This window comes from Phyllobates terribilis, unplaced genomic scaffold, assembly GCF_046119375.1.
Source record: "Phyllobates terribilis strain yellow unplaced genomic scaffold, ASM4611937v1 Scaffold_3__8_contigs__length_932513732, whole genome shotgun sequence".
Taxonomy (NCBI): Eukaryota; Metazoa; Chordata; class Amphibia; order Anura; family Dendrobatidae; genus Phyllobates; species Phyllobates terribilis.
Window position 1 is genome coordinate 883,255,417 of NW_027362763.1, and position 15,018 is coordinate 883,270,434.

Consider the following 15,018-nt stretch of genomic DNA (forward strand, 5'->3'; position numbering starts at 1 on the left):
TTTTTCACAGTAAGCGTAAAACCCCTAAACTGCCATTGCTGTGCTACATAAAGGCTATATAGGTTTATACCTTGTAATGATCAAGTCTGTGGCTCCATTGAGTTGAAAACATTAAGTTTGTACAGTACATTTTTCAACCATAAAGATTGGTACTCATTGTAACTAGCAAGCTTGTGCCTCATATTAACATCTATGCCCTTCCCTCACGACTCTGCTTTATGGTCGTTTTTAGTATATCTCCATGCATAAGAGATTCACCTACTGCTTACTAAGCCTCTATGGAGGATGCATACATAGAAGCCACTGAATAGCTTGTCTGTGGATAAACAAGTACAGCAACAATTCTTCAAGTCTTGAAAAATATGCTGTCAGGGATTATGTTTCTATAGTAAAGCATATGGCACATACATCGCTACAGTTGTTCAATCAATTGATAGTGTTTTGTATACACGGACTCATAATGACCAAGATTGTTAGGCACATATACAGTACATGGAAAGGACACCTGAAGGGATAAAAGGACTCACGTCTTGTACATTCATTATGATGGGAAAGGCTGCTTAAAAAATGTGAAGAACTTAACACCCTTTTGGCAGCAAGGCAGTTGGCCTATATAAACAGATCTACCAGAAGGCTGGCAATTGTGCAAACTGATGACTCTAACAGCTGAGATATTGGGTACAATGTAAATGCACATGCCAGCGTATAAACTATATACTAAACTAAAAAATCTATGCAATCAAGATGCAGAAATTACGTTTTAGGGAACAATGTATAATCTTTTTCTTTAATTTTGTTATGTCACTTGCCCAGTGCCTCCAGACATATTAGACTAAAGTCGTCCAAACCTGCCGATATTGACAGATTCAGTGGACGGTCTAATGTGTATGGGCGGTTCTGACCAACTGATGGTTAGGGGAGATGTCTGTGATGGCGATGGGTGTGGACTGAGTCACTGGCTGGGCTTAACCTGGAGGGGTGTAACTAAGTGGCTATCTGGTCCTCACTAGAGCCTCTGATGGTGAGGTTAGACTTTGGCAATTAGGGTACCCACCAGGTGCCACTCCAAGGCAGTACCCGGACCTGCAGCAGTTGACCAGAGGATCAGAGACACAGATGTGAAGCACAGACCGCATAAACAGAAATGTGGTCAGGAAGTGCGAGGTCGGGGCAGGCAGCACAGGTTCAGAATATGAAGCTGGGGTCAGGAGAGGAGAGGTCAGACAAAACCAAAACGAGTTACACAAGCCAGGTCAGTAACGGGAGAGTCAAAACAGGAATGCACCAAGACAGGGTACTAGGAAGGAACTGCAGCCAGGAACCCCAGTTCAGGCAAGGTGTGGAGGAGGAGCTGCCTAATATATATTCCCTGGTGGCAGTGGACAGTGGATAGAGCAAGGAAGCAAATCTCTGCAGAGTTAAATTCTTGCACAGTCTGGCCATGCCTCCCTATAGCCAGGTAGAGACAAGAGGAGGAAGTAGCAGTGCTAAGAATACTGCAAGAGGCAGCTCAGAGAGACGGCCTGACACGGGGAGTAGCAGGATGGCGAAATTAGTGAGTAGGATGGCGCTGATAAGGCGTACGAGTAACCGGACTGACAATGTCTTTCAAGCATGTTCGATTTTGGACTTTAATACTACTACCTACATAAACATTAAACGGAATCGGTCAGCAGGTTTTTACTGCGTAATGAGATCAGCATGATGTAGGGGCAGAGACCCTGATTCGAGCGATGCGCCACTTAGTAGGCTGCTTGTTGTAATTTCAATAAAATCAGTGTTTTATCAGAAGGAGATTATCACTATAGGGCTAGTTGTTTTGTGAAATGTAGTCCTCCTTCTCCATAAAACTTTGCATCAACACTGAAGGACTTTCTGGCTATGCACAGTGTACACAAAAGCTGCCAATAAATGGTGTGGGCGGGGTTATACAGAGCTCAGCATTCAGAGAACTGCTAAATCTACAGCAGATAAAACAGATATTATCAAAACTTCACCAAGCAGCCCAGTAAGTGATACATCGCTGGAATCACAGTCCACATCCCAATACTATGCTGCTCTCAGATTACATAGCAAAAAACCTGGAGACAGATCCCCTTTAGCTAAGTAAGAGATACTTTATGGAACAGCTGAACATAAAGTGTGTAGTTGATAATAAGTTGGGGTTAATCTTGTGCAATAACAATGAAAGGTAATAAAACCCCAAAAATTATAGTACCATATTGTTGGATGATATACTGTATAATATTTCTATTACGAATATTGCACTGCAGTAATTGAAGTAAGGTGAACATCGTGAAGTCAGCGGCACGCACTATGCCTTCCAGCATCCACCTTATTGGTTAATATAATTAAATGCTCTACTTAGTAAATTACATTTCCTGTAATGGCACTCTGCTTGAGTAAGATCTGAAGTAATTGTCTCTTAGGCTCCAGCGACTCCATCTATTCAGGGAGACAGGGCAAGCAATCAGTGCACACAGTGGGAGGTTTATAGTATAACTGCAGGCGCCTGTCATTGCCACTTTATGCAACATAAAAGAAAAACAAAAATAGTTTGTTACAAGATATTGCTTGCTTCTTATTACTGATCACCAGAAACACAGAAGAGTCATCATTCACAGAAGAAAAAGTATAAATGAGGCCATGGCTAAAATGATTAGTTGCTTACAAAGAACTAATAAGATAGGCATGTGAGGAGGTATAAATAGTTGGCCTTAAATATTTCTAGCAGACAAAAATAAATCCCATTACTATGAAAACAAGTATTAACTTTAAGGTTGGATGGAGACTTGAGCAGGAATGGATGCAGACAGCAAAGGGTTAATGTGCACTTATTCTACAACAACTGTTAACAAATGTGGCACATCTTGGGCTGTCCACCGTCATAAACGGAAATCTAGATTTTCACAATAATTTTGGCTATTTTCTGGCCTAGCGTATAGTAAGACCATAACTGGTCCACTAGGTAAACCCCTCCCACCTTTTATAAAAGTAGCAAGAGTGATGTAAAATATAAAATCACAAATGTTTGCACCAAACATGCATGCGACAAAATGTGAACTTTTTTTAATAACAAAAAAACCCCACAGAAATATCTTCATAATTAGCATAAATGATTTTCCCCATAATCTTGAGGTTACCAATGTTCTTAAGGGATTCTCCCCGACTGGATAACCCCTAAATCTATCCTCACCTCCCAGATCAGCACGGCTCCCCTGCGCTCAGTCCTGTTTCCACTCTTAGCCTCCTGACATAAACAATACTATGTGCCCGCTGCAGCCAATCAACTGTTGCTGATTGACTGCAGCCTTCATATTTCTGTCCATGAGAAGGAAACACTAGAGTGGAAAGTCCCTTTAAACCTGTCAACACTTTCTTTTGTAAATTCATTTATATTTTTTACAGAAAGCTTTAAGCTGAATATTCCATATGACAATACAAGTAATTTACTGCTAACATCAATATGTTTTGCTAGTTTTGAATATTTTACATGTTAAAGATTTTGGTTGTTTCACCATCTAAGCTGTCAATCACATTTTCAGTCCCACCATCATTCAGTTGTTGACATAGTTCAGTGATAAATAACAATTATTTTACTTCACATTTTTATTTATTTTACCCACTTATATAGCGCCATTAATTCCACAGCCCTTCACAGACATTATGGGCACTGTCCCCATTTTGGCTCACAATCTGCATTCCCTATCAGTATGTCTTTGGGGTGTGGGAGGAAACCCACGCAAACACGCAAACTCTTTGTCGATGTTGTCCTTGGTGGGATTTGAACCCAGGACCACAGCGTTGCAAGGCTGCAGTGCTAACCACTGAGCCACCAGGCTGCCCTACATGCATTTTCCTTTACTTATAATTGTATATAATAAGACGAGAGTTACATATCCAATAACAAATGTCAAATGGAATAAAAGAGCTTCTTTCTTCTGCTAATAAAATGTTTGTTATTTACATTTATGAGAAACCAGGGCCAAATTTTGATAAAAGAGTGCAAATTAAAAATGCAGCAGACTCTGTGGTGTGACTCAGTATAATTCTCAACTAATACTAAGTAACAGAAATATTGAAGCTTATTTTTTAGTAACAATGTGTCTAATATTTGCCTATTTGAATATGATCCAAAAGAGGGTGGTCCTATGACAACACATGGCAGTTTTACGAGCATCACTAAGTATGACCGCCAACTGGACTCCTAAGCATAGAAAGAGTAAGAATTAAAAAAATGTATACTGACTCTTTTCCCACAAAGTTATAAATCAATTTGTCTAGCTCATCCAGCTCTGTACCATGATGCTGCGAGATCTGACTTTATGACCAATGGCTCATTTTAGTAATAATAATTTTTATTTCTATAGCACCAACATATTCCGCTGCACTTTACATTTTAGAGGGGACTTGTACAGATAATAAAGACATTACATATTGGTCATTTTGTGTTGTGATGATTCAATAATGAGCAATTGTGGTCAGCAGGACTACTTTGTTAACACGAGACAAGTTTGTTACAAATATATGACATCTTGGCACCCGATAGTATAAAGTGAAGCAAAGAAAATATCCAATAGATCCAGATAATCAATCTAGAGTATTGAACAAAGCCATTCAGTCAGCGACGCATGTTTCACCAACCACAGCACTATATACACTGCTCAAAAAAATAAAGGGAACACTTAAACAACAGAATATAACTCCAAGTAAATCAAACTTCTGTGAAATCAAACTGTCCACTTAGGAAGCAACACAAATGGAATAGACAATACATGGAAATTATTGGCAATTATCAAGACACACTCAATAAAGGAGTGGTTCTGCAGGTGGGGACCACAGACCACATCTCAGTATCAATGCTTTCTGGTTGATGATTTGGTCACTTTTGAATGTTGGTTGTGCTTTCACACTCGTGGTAGCATGAGACGGACTGTACAATCCACAGAAGTTGCTCAGGTAGTGCAGCTCATCCAGGATGGCACATCAATGCGAGCTGTGGCAAGAAGGTTTGCTGTGTCTGTCAGCGTAGTGTCCAGAGGCTGGAGGCGCTACCAGGAGACAAGCCAATACACCAGGAGATGTAGAAGGGGCCGTAGGAGGGCAACAACCCAGCAGCAGGACCGCTACCTCCGCCTTTGTGCAAGGAGGAACAGGAGGAGCACTGCCAGAACCCTGCAAACGGTTAGAAACCGACTTCATGAGGGTGGTATGAGGGCCAGACGTCCACAGATGGGGGTTGCGATCACAGCCCAACACCGTGCAGGATGCTTGGCATTTGCCATCGAATGGCGCCCTGTGCTCTTCACAGATGAAAGCAGGTTCACACTGAGCACATGTGACAGACGTGACAGAGTCTGGAGGCGCCGTGGAGAGCAATCTGCTGCCTGCAACATCCTTCAGCATGACCGGTTTGGCAGTGGGTCAGTAATGGTATGGGCTGGCATTTCATTGGAGGGCCGCACAGCCCTCCATGTGCTCGCCAGAGGTAGCCTGACTGCCATTAGGTACCGAGATGAGATCCTCAGACCCCTTGTGAGACCATATGCTGGTGCGGTTGGCCCTGGGTTCCTCCTAGTGCAGGACAATGCCAGACCTCATGTGGCTGGAGTGCGTCAGCAGTTCCTGCAAGATGAAGGCATTGAAGCTATGGACTGGCCCGCCCATTCCCCAGACCTGAATCCGATTGAGCACATCTGGGACATCATGTCTCACTCCATCCACTAACGTCACGTTGCACCACAGACTGTCCAGGAGATGGCGGATGCTTTAGTCCAGGTCTGGGAGGAGATCCCACAGGAGACCATCCGCAACCTCATCAGGAGCATGCCCAGGTGTTGTAGGGAGGTCATACAGGCATGTGGAGGCTACACACAATACCGAGCCTCATTTTGACTTGTTTTAAGGACATTACATCAAAGTTGGATCAGTCTGTAGTGTTTTTCCACTTTAATTTAGGGGGTGACTCCAAATCCAGGCCTCCATTGGTTAATAAATTTGATTTCCATTGATGATTTTTGTGTGATTTTGTTAGCAGCACATTCAACGTTGTACAGAACAAAGTATTCAATGAGAATATGTGGAACCCCAGGGGTCTGGTTACCACAGTAATAGCAATATTACATCTGTGAGCAGGTGGGAGGTCTCCTGGTCAGGAATCCTAAGCATGCAACATCTCCTGCCCAGTCCTGGGAGGGGAAGAACTTCCCCTATATAAACTGGGGCTGAGGCGGGGTTAGGGAGAAGAAGAGGAGTCCCAGACAGAGACACAGTCTGGTCTGGAGTGGAGCTGATACAGGGAGAGCAAGATCAGGAGCTCTGTGGGAGCAGTGATAAAAGGGGTCAGAGACTGGAAGCTGTAGAGCTCGTCCTGACTGAAGAGATCTCACCGGACACGGAGTCCGAGGCTGTGGGGACTGAGCCATACCCAGCAGCAGAAACCGACCGGCAGGGGATTTCAGGTCCTCTGGCCAAGAAACCCGAAGGCACGGTCACACGCAAGGGACCAGCACCGCTGTCGTGGAGCGGAGGCTACCAGAAGGCCCCGAGTCACCGGCCATACGGGTGAGCACCACACGGTACACTCAGGGACGTGGGCTACTTTTACCCGCTTCTAGCAAGGTAGCCAGGAAGAGTACAATTAGTGGGGAGGCCTACAACTCCGCCTGGCCAGGGGAGATCCTATCTGCTCACGGACTGACCAGGCCCCGATCGCTAGCCAGTACTCCCGGGAGGGTCTACCTTTGCCACCAGTAAAGACCCTGAACTACACCGCACCGTCTCTGAGTGGTTCCTGGTGCCTGCGAGCAATTCTACTATCCCCATCATCCACGTCCGCTGCCCTGAGGCCATACCCCTCCCGTTGGGGGTTATACTATCCACGCTGCACAACCGTACCACCGGCCTCAGCGGTCTGCCCTGCAGTGGCGGTTTCATAACCGCATTCAACGGGTGGCGTAGTCGAACACTATAACATCTTATACTAAACTCCGCCGCTTAGTTTGACACCCTGGGCACGGACCGGGTCACCGCCACGAGGACTACTATCCCCAGCAGATCCGGCTCCGGGTATCCCCCTGCGCAGCAGAAGCAGCACAGGCCCAGGGGGCGCGTCAAATATTTCATTCATTCAGATCTAGGATGTGTTATTTGAGTGTTCCCTTTATTTTTTTGAGCAGTGTATATTTTTCATATCCTTCTACCTCAGCAATCTGCCCTATTCTGATGAAGGTCCAGATTCAGGACTGAAACATTAATATTAATAATACTCTGGATTGCATGAATAAATATTTTCTTTGCTTCACTTTATCCCTACCAGCGTTGAGTTTTCATATCTTTATCAACACAGATTGAAACCTTACTCATGCACCAATTCATCAACATGGGGTGATGTATATCACCACTTATTAACTAAGTTTTTTATGTTTGTTGCAATTTCAAATATAACAACGTGACTCACCAAAATGTTTCCCCAATATACTGGCACCTTCAGGGGCACAGAATTCTCAAACTCTCAGGAGCTGAAATATCTTTTTAGCCCTTCTAAACCCGTGTCACCAAAAAGAAATCTAATCAATGGGTGCATTACCCAACAAAAGTCTACATGCCTCTACACTTTTTTGGCTGGTAAAACTACAAATGTGCAAGATAGGTGCAATGACATTTATGCTTACAGTCGTGGAGTCAATAGACCAGTCTAACGGCTCTTAGATTTAGTCTTTTCAATCTTCATTGTTTGGATAACACTTGGTCATACACCTAGATCCTGTGTTTGTCCATTCCCAAAATAGTGCAGGCTTATATACCTAGATTAATAAATCCAAACATCCTAAATTTTTGAAACGGTCATCAAATAGAAGTTCAAACTGAACGGGAAATATTATTGTATTCCATGTTAACTATTGACATGGCTTGAGTCAACCAGAGTAGGAATGATTGATTGCAAGAAACTTTCCAATCTGAAAATCTTCACTAGTAGTTGATTTTCATGAAACTGTATAATGGTTGGTTGCTACCATAGTGTGCAGTCTTATAGCTGAAACCATCATGACCATCTTGCAAATAAATGCAAAATACAGCTGAATCTCAGTTTTTTCCACAGATGACCTTTAGTGACTACTGTAGCACAAAACCCCCTGTATTTTTAATGGGATCAAACTTGTCTTTACAAATAATGCTATCTTTTTAACTTTGACCATAAAGAAAAACTTCTTAAGGATTTATTGGAACTATAAAACTAATGGCACACTAAATCAATTGATGTGTCTGTAAATTATTACAAGGTTAACAAATCGACCTTTCTCGAAGCGACAAATTACACAGGTCTCCAAAAAAAATTTTTTTCAAGTGCCAAGGTTGTTTGAATGGATTTAGGGTATTTTGAGGATGCTGAATTCAAAAATCCCATTACTTTTGCTGAATTGGTTCTTGTTTTAGAGATAATTCATCCATGAAAATAATGCATTCCCCCAATGTGACTTGTGTGTGATAACAAATGCAATAGCTTTTGGTCTTTTGATTCTTTAACAGTGTCTTAGGTGAATGAAATATCCCATATAATTATTTTGTATTTCAATTTGTAGGCTTACAATGCTATAAAAGCGACTTTTTGAAGCCAAAATTCTACTGTAATTAATTAATTGTTAAATATCTCAGAAACTAGTTATATTCTTAATCAGCACCATAAACTTAAAGGGATATTCCCATATCCAAGATCCTATTCCAATATGTAGTACGTGTAATAATAATATTAGCAAATACCTCCAATTAGAAATGTAGTATAGTTTTTCTGATTTTCTATGTCTCTTTCTTCATGTACACGCATTGCAGGACCTTAGTATCCATGGTTACGACAGCTGATATAGTGATAGCTAGTTGCTAGTGGTCATAACCATGGATACCTAAGCTCCTGCAATGCCTGCACATTAGGAAAGAGACATAGAGAATCAGAAAAACTATATTACATTTCTAGTTGGAGATATTTGCTAATATTATTATTATTACACCTACTACATATTGGGATAGGATCTTGGAGATGGGAATACCCCTTTAATATAAAACCGTTCAGACATCATTGGCACCAAAATCAAAATCACTGTATACCAGTGTTATCATTTGCTTCTGCACAATAACTCGATTATTTAGTCACTTATAATGTAAGATTATAATAAGATCTCAAGAATAAATCTTACGTCTACGTAGTCTTAATATACACGCTGGTTTTATAGAATATTCTGTTAGGTTTCTGTTAGCAAACAGTAGAGTAATAAAGTTAATTTACTAATTTTTGTGGTATTTGCCCTGATATTGTATATCGGTTGTGGTTGACATGATGAGACAACCGTTTTAAGAATAATGTGACTCCAGAAAAGATTGCAACCACAATAATTAGCTGACAAGTTGGCACCTGCTTTACACTATATTTGCCTATTACTTTGTTGGCATATTTTTCATGCAGTGTTCAGCATTACATTTTGATCACGTGTTCAGTTATACTACTTTATTAATGATGACAGCCATGAACAGAAGTGTAACGAGGTAAATTTCTTCCATTATTTGCAGCCTGTGTTTTAAAGTAGATGCATCAAATGTTATTAATAAGATGTGATTTGCTGACGACGTGCACTTGGTAGCACGCACAAAACTCTATGCCAGCTTACTATACCATTCAGGAAATGATTCTTTAGATTAGGAGATTATATTTGAAATATGAATCAAGTAGTGTTAAGAATTCACATAGTGTAATTTGCTGAATTGATGGTTCCTTGGGTTTGGACTAGCACGTGATATATATTTAATTCATCCAAATGAGGGCTGGAAGTTATCAAAGTTAAGTGCTGAGTTACAGATTAATTTATTGATAGAAGTAAATGCAGCATCAGAATTTTTGTTTCCTTGAAAAATATTTAATATTTCAAAAATTAAAGATCTGTGAGATACTGGAGGAAAGTTTAAAAGGTTGTCTAGGTTAGAAAAACATTTTTTAATGTCGCAGTAATTAGAAAGGGAGTTCCTTACTAGGACCCTCATCTTTTAGCCAATATAGTTGGCCCACCATATGGGAAATTGTTTAAACTTCAGTGGTGTTTAAAGAAGACCTGTCACTTACTCAAAACAATTGAGTTAAATACCTTGTAAAAACCCTTATATGCCCCTGATTCTGCCACTTTTTTTCTGTTTTCCGTTTCGTCGTTCCATTGCAGAGATATTCACATTTGTTGTTTTTGGAGTGCAGTATGTGAAATTTCTGATAAATAGAAGAGGAAAAGAAACATGCCATGAATTGCAGAGATAACACAAATATATCACTTTTCTTAAGACACAAAGCAAACTAAAACAATTAAAAACATTTGAAAAGTCATAAAATGGCATACAAATCCAACAACCCACAATAGAGTTGTGTAAACCACAGCTAATATATACAACAATAATATATATTAAGAATTCTAAATAAATATATACATATAAATGCCATATCAATGTATAAGTGAAACCTGGGACCTAATATAACAGACAAAATATATATCGTCAGCACTAAAAAAATAAATAAATAGATGAATCAGACTGAGTACATAGATAAAATATATGTGTCATGACCATAATATCACAAAACCTAGTAAACAGGAAAATAAAGAGGTATCATGCTATACCAATGAAAGGGCAAATAAGCCCATAACAATATTATAGAGGGCTCCTATTCCCCATGTCTCCAAAAGAGAGAAAAAGTGGCAACCTTAATGCAAGATGATGAATTATGAGCTGGGCTCTATGGTTGCAAGGTAACACCATGTAAAACCACAAGGTGTAAAGTGCACCACAAGGCTGGTAATATTCACAAATACAGATGTCAAAATATTACATCACCTAAAAAATAGAAAGACAGGAGCTAAAAGAAGTTAGGTCCAAGGTTCACAAAGTAAGTCAAGGGGAACTGTGGCACAAAAATGCCCAACGGGTGTCGCCACTAAACTGTGGCTTCCTCATGGGCTGATTTGATATATTCAAGTATATATAGCAATCTAATTAGTACTCATATGAAGCAGGTGAACGGCTTACCAGGAGGGACTCCTGCATTCATGATCCATGAAGTAATGCATGTGTACAGAGACACGAAAAAATTTGACATTCGGCGAATACTACGCATGTGCAATGAAAATCTATACATCGCGCAAGCGTCACCAGATGATACAAGTAAGTGTGCGTGCACAATGGAATCTCAATCAGCACGCTTCATACCAAATCTAACACGCATGTGCTGGAGCTTATTTGAAAAGTAAATAAAGAAATCCAAATTAAACAAGTGAGTCAAAAAATATTAGATTTTAACAATATTTAAATGAGGAAAATGATCCAGTATCAAGCCTATGAGTGGCAAAAGTATGTGAATCTTTAGGAGTAGTAGATAAACTAAAGGTTAATTTAGAACTTGGTGTTTTCAATCAATGGAATGGCAATGAGGTGTGAGTGAGTAACCTGTTTTATTCCAAGAACAGGTATCTATTAAAGTCTCATCTTCACAACATGTTTGTAGAAGTGTATAATGGCACAAACACAGTAGATTTTTCAGGACCTCAGAAGAAGAGTTGTTGATGATGATCATTAGGCTAAAAAAAGGGTTCTAAAGCCATCCTTACAGGGTACAAATGGAGGAAATTCAAGACCCATTATTAACCTCCTGATGATTGGTCCACCAACAAAGATCACTCCAAAAACAGAATATATAGTAGTCTACAAGGTCACAAAGGAACACAAGGTAACCTCTAAGCAACAAAAGGCCTCTATCACATTAGCTAATGTTAACGTTCACGAGTCCACCATCAGGAGCACGCTGAACAACAGTGGTGTGCATGACAGGATTACAAGGAAAAAGCCACTCCAAAAAGAAGATTGCTGCCCATCTGCAGTTTGATCAAAATCTCCTGCACAAGTCGGAAGGTCATTGGAAAAATATTTTGTGGACACATGAGAACAAAATAGTACTTTTTTGTTTCAAGGAGGAGAGTTATATTTGGAGAAAGAGAAACACTGCATTACAGCATAAAAACCTCATACCATCTGTTAAAAACGATGGTGGTAGTGTCATGGTTTGGGCCTGTTCTAATGCATCTGGGTCAGGATGGCTTTCCATCATAGATGGAACAATGATTTATGAATTATATCATCAAATTCTAAAGGAAATGTAAGGACATATGTCCATGAGCCGGATCTCAAGAGAACATGGATCATGCAGCAAGACAACAATCCAAACCACAAGTCCTTCCACGACAGAATAAAGTAAAAAAAAATTCACAGACAAGTGATATTGGATCATTTTGTTAATTTGACAAAGTCTAATATTTTTTATTCATTTACATGATTTGAAACTATAATGCGGGCATAGAATACACTTTGACAAGAATTATTTTAAATTGTGATTCACCTCTGTATGGTCATTTATTAAGTTGAATTGGGAGCGAATTTGATTTGAGAAACTTTTTAAAGGATTTCTCTAAACAAATCACAACATTTCTTTAAACATTGGTTAGTTGTTAGAATATCTTCATAGAACTTGAAGTTTAGAGAACAGACAAAATATATACCATGTAAAATACAAATTCCTGATTTAATGTACTCAGGAGTTTTTTTGTGGGACATTCCTCTTAGAAATTAGACAGATAATGTATGAACCATTTGATCTCTGAACCAGTGACTTTACAGCAGTGCGTTATCTCCTTTGTGGCATTGGAAATATGTTTATCTTGCGTAATTACTGGTTTTACAATTACACATCAAAACACAGCACATGTGAAATGCACACATTGTAAATTAGTCAGCTACATTGCCATTTCCCATGTCTGCAGGTATAACTTGCTTACAGCAATTAGAGCAGAATTAGTCATTTACAGTATGTTAATATGACTTTGAAGAGCACTCTTTACTTAAGTTACAGATACAGCATCCAGAACTGATAATCTTTTGATTGTTTATTCATATTATACATTTTATCATTTGTGTCTCATACTACTTTTAGTATCCATCATTTCAAGAACTGTATGTTAAAAACCCCTTCACGACATATGACATATTTATGTCATATGTTGTGTCTCCCCCTTTGAAGCGGACTCACACGCTGAGCCCGCATCTTTCCCCGCACATGACAGCTCATTTAATCAGTTGTCATGTGTCTTTAACAGCTGAGGGTGGATTAGAGCTCAATCACTGACAGCAGGATTTAACAGGAGCCAGCCAAAAGAGGGTCATAAAGCACACCCATCGACGCCCCTGTCACGTGATTGTGGGGAGCCAATGGGCTGTCATGACAGTCGGGGGTTTGCAGATGACCCCCGTGCCTGTCATTATTATACTCATGTGAACGCCAGCTCATGGCCGGCATTCATAGGAGATTATAATTTCTGCTACACATAGCGGAGCTGAAGCACTCCTAAGTATAGCACAAGCGATCAGACAATCGCAGCTTCAAGTCTCCTAAGGAGACTTTTGAAGACAGTAAAAAGGGAAAAAAATGTTTATAAAAATCTGAAAAAATTAAAAAACACGTTCAGAAATGCCTGATCTATCACAATATAAAACAAATTAATCCGAACTGTAAACAGTGTAAAGAGAAAAAAACTCAGAACTCCAGAATTACGTTTTTTTTGCAATAAGAGGTGATCATCAAAACATCATATCTACCCCAAAAATGGTATCAATAAAACAGCAGTTCAGGGCGCAAAAAATAAGCCATCACACAGCCCCAGATCCCGAAAAAAGGAAACTCTACAAGTCTCAGAAAATGGCAACAAATGCAAAAACTTTTTATCTTGCAAATTTAGGAAAAAATGTTTTCTCCACTTAAATAAAAAATAAACTATACGTACATGTACTCATACTGACCTGTGAAATCATATTTCCAAGTTAGTGTTACCATATAGTGAACATGGTAAATAAAATAAAAAAAAACAGTTGTTGAATTGCACTTATTTCGCAATTTCACTGCACTTGGAATTATTTCCCCGTTTTCCAGTACTTTATATGGTAAAATCAATGGTGCCATTCAAAAGTAGAACTCGTCACACAAAATCAAGCCCTCATATGATTATATTGATGGAAATATAAAAAAGGTATGGCTCTTGGAAGAAGGAGAAAATGGAAAATGGCCATAGCGTGAAGGGGTTAAAACATGTTTTTTTTTTTTTTTAAAAAATCACTAATATTTGCTCTCAAAAGAAGGAGATCTGTGCCCTGTGAGCCCTTACTGATTGCTGGAATAAAGATCCCATGTGTAATGCAGCGACTTGCTGGCATTACGGTAATGGTCCAGGATGTGTTTTACCTGACCATGTACCTTCCCCCTCAGGTGACTGGTCACATGACTGTGACATAGCACAGGTCCTGCGCGCACAGAATGTCTGTCTGATCACATGACTGTGACATCAGCAAGGTCCTGTCAGTATGTGTGTGTGTGTGCACGGGATGCATATATAAACCCTGCTTGATGGGAGACAGGTGTGTTCTGTGAGAGAGGTGTAAGGCCTGTTCCCGTGTGTGTGGGACACTGACCGTGTGAGGCCTAGTGAGGCCGAGTGAAGCCTGGTGCCTGAAAGGTCGAGACTGGATCCTGTGTGGATGCTAGTGGCCTTGGAAGGCAGAGGTTTGAGGAAGAGTCCTGAAAGGCAGAGCCTGGATCCTGTGTGGATGTCAGAGGCCTTTGAGGGAACGACGGCTAGAGACCCCCACCTGAGAAGCCGCAAAGCCACAGTGGTGGTGGAGTAATGGACTGAGACAGCTAACCCGGCAAAGGTAATACACTACGTTATATGGACATTGCTATGGACATTGCTATATGATTACCTTGCTGAAGGCTGTACGTGGAGCAAGTGGGCCTGTGTGTCACTTGGCTCATGAATATTATATATATGTGTGTCGGCGTGCCACTGAGTTGGACCCGGTCATATGCGGTTTATGAAGTAATAAACTGCTGAGCATTGTTTAAAAATGGAAAGACACTGCACGTGTGCATTGATTGTCGCAGCGAAGCGA

The 15,018-nt window shown here is 40.2% G+C and overlaps 1 protein-coding gene across 4 annotated transcripts in view; it reads right to left on the reverse strand.

Annotated features, from left to right (window-relative positions):
- PLEKHG1 (pleckstrin homology and RhoGEF domain containing G1) overlaps window positions 1–15,018 on the reverse strand; it is a 276,017-nt gene that overhangs the window by 139,854 nt on the left and 121,145 nt on the right. For 2 of the 4 annotated variants that reach the window (XM_073672678.1, XM_073672677.1), the window contains one exon: window positions 10,131–10,246. The exons of the other annotated variants lie outside the window; for them this stretch is intronic. The gene's annotated coding sequence lies outside the window, so the exon portion shown is untranslated. The remainder of the gene's footprint in view (window positions 1–10,130; window positions 10,247–15,018) is intronic. 4 annotated transcript variants of the gene reach the window in all.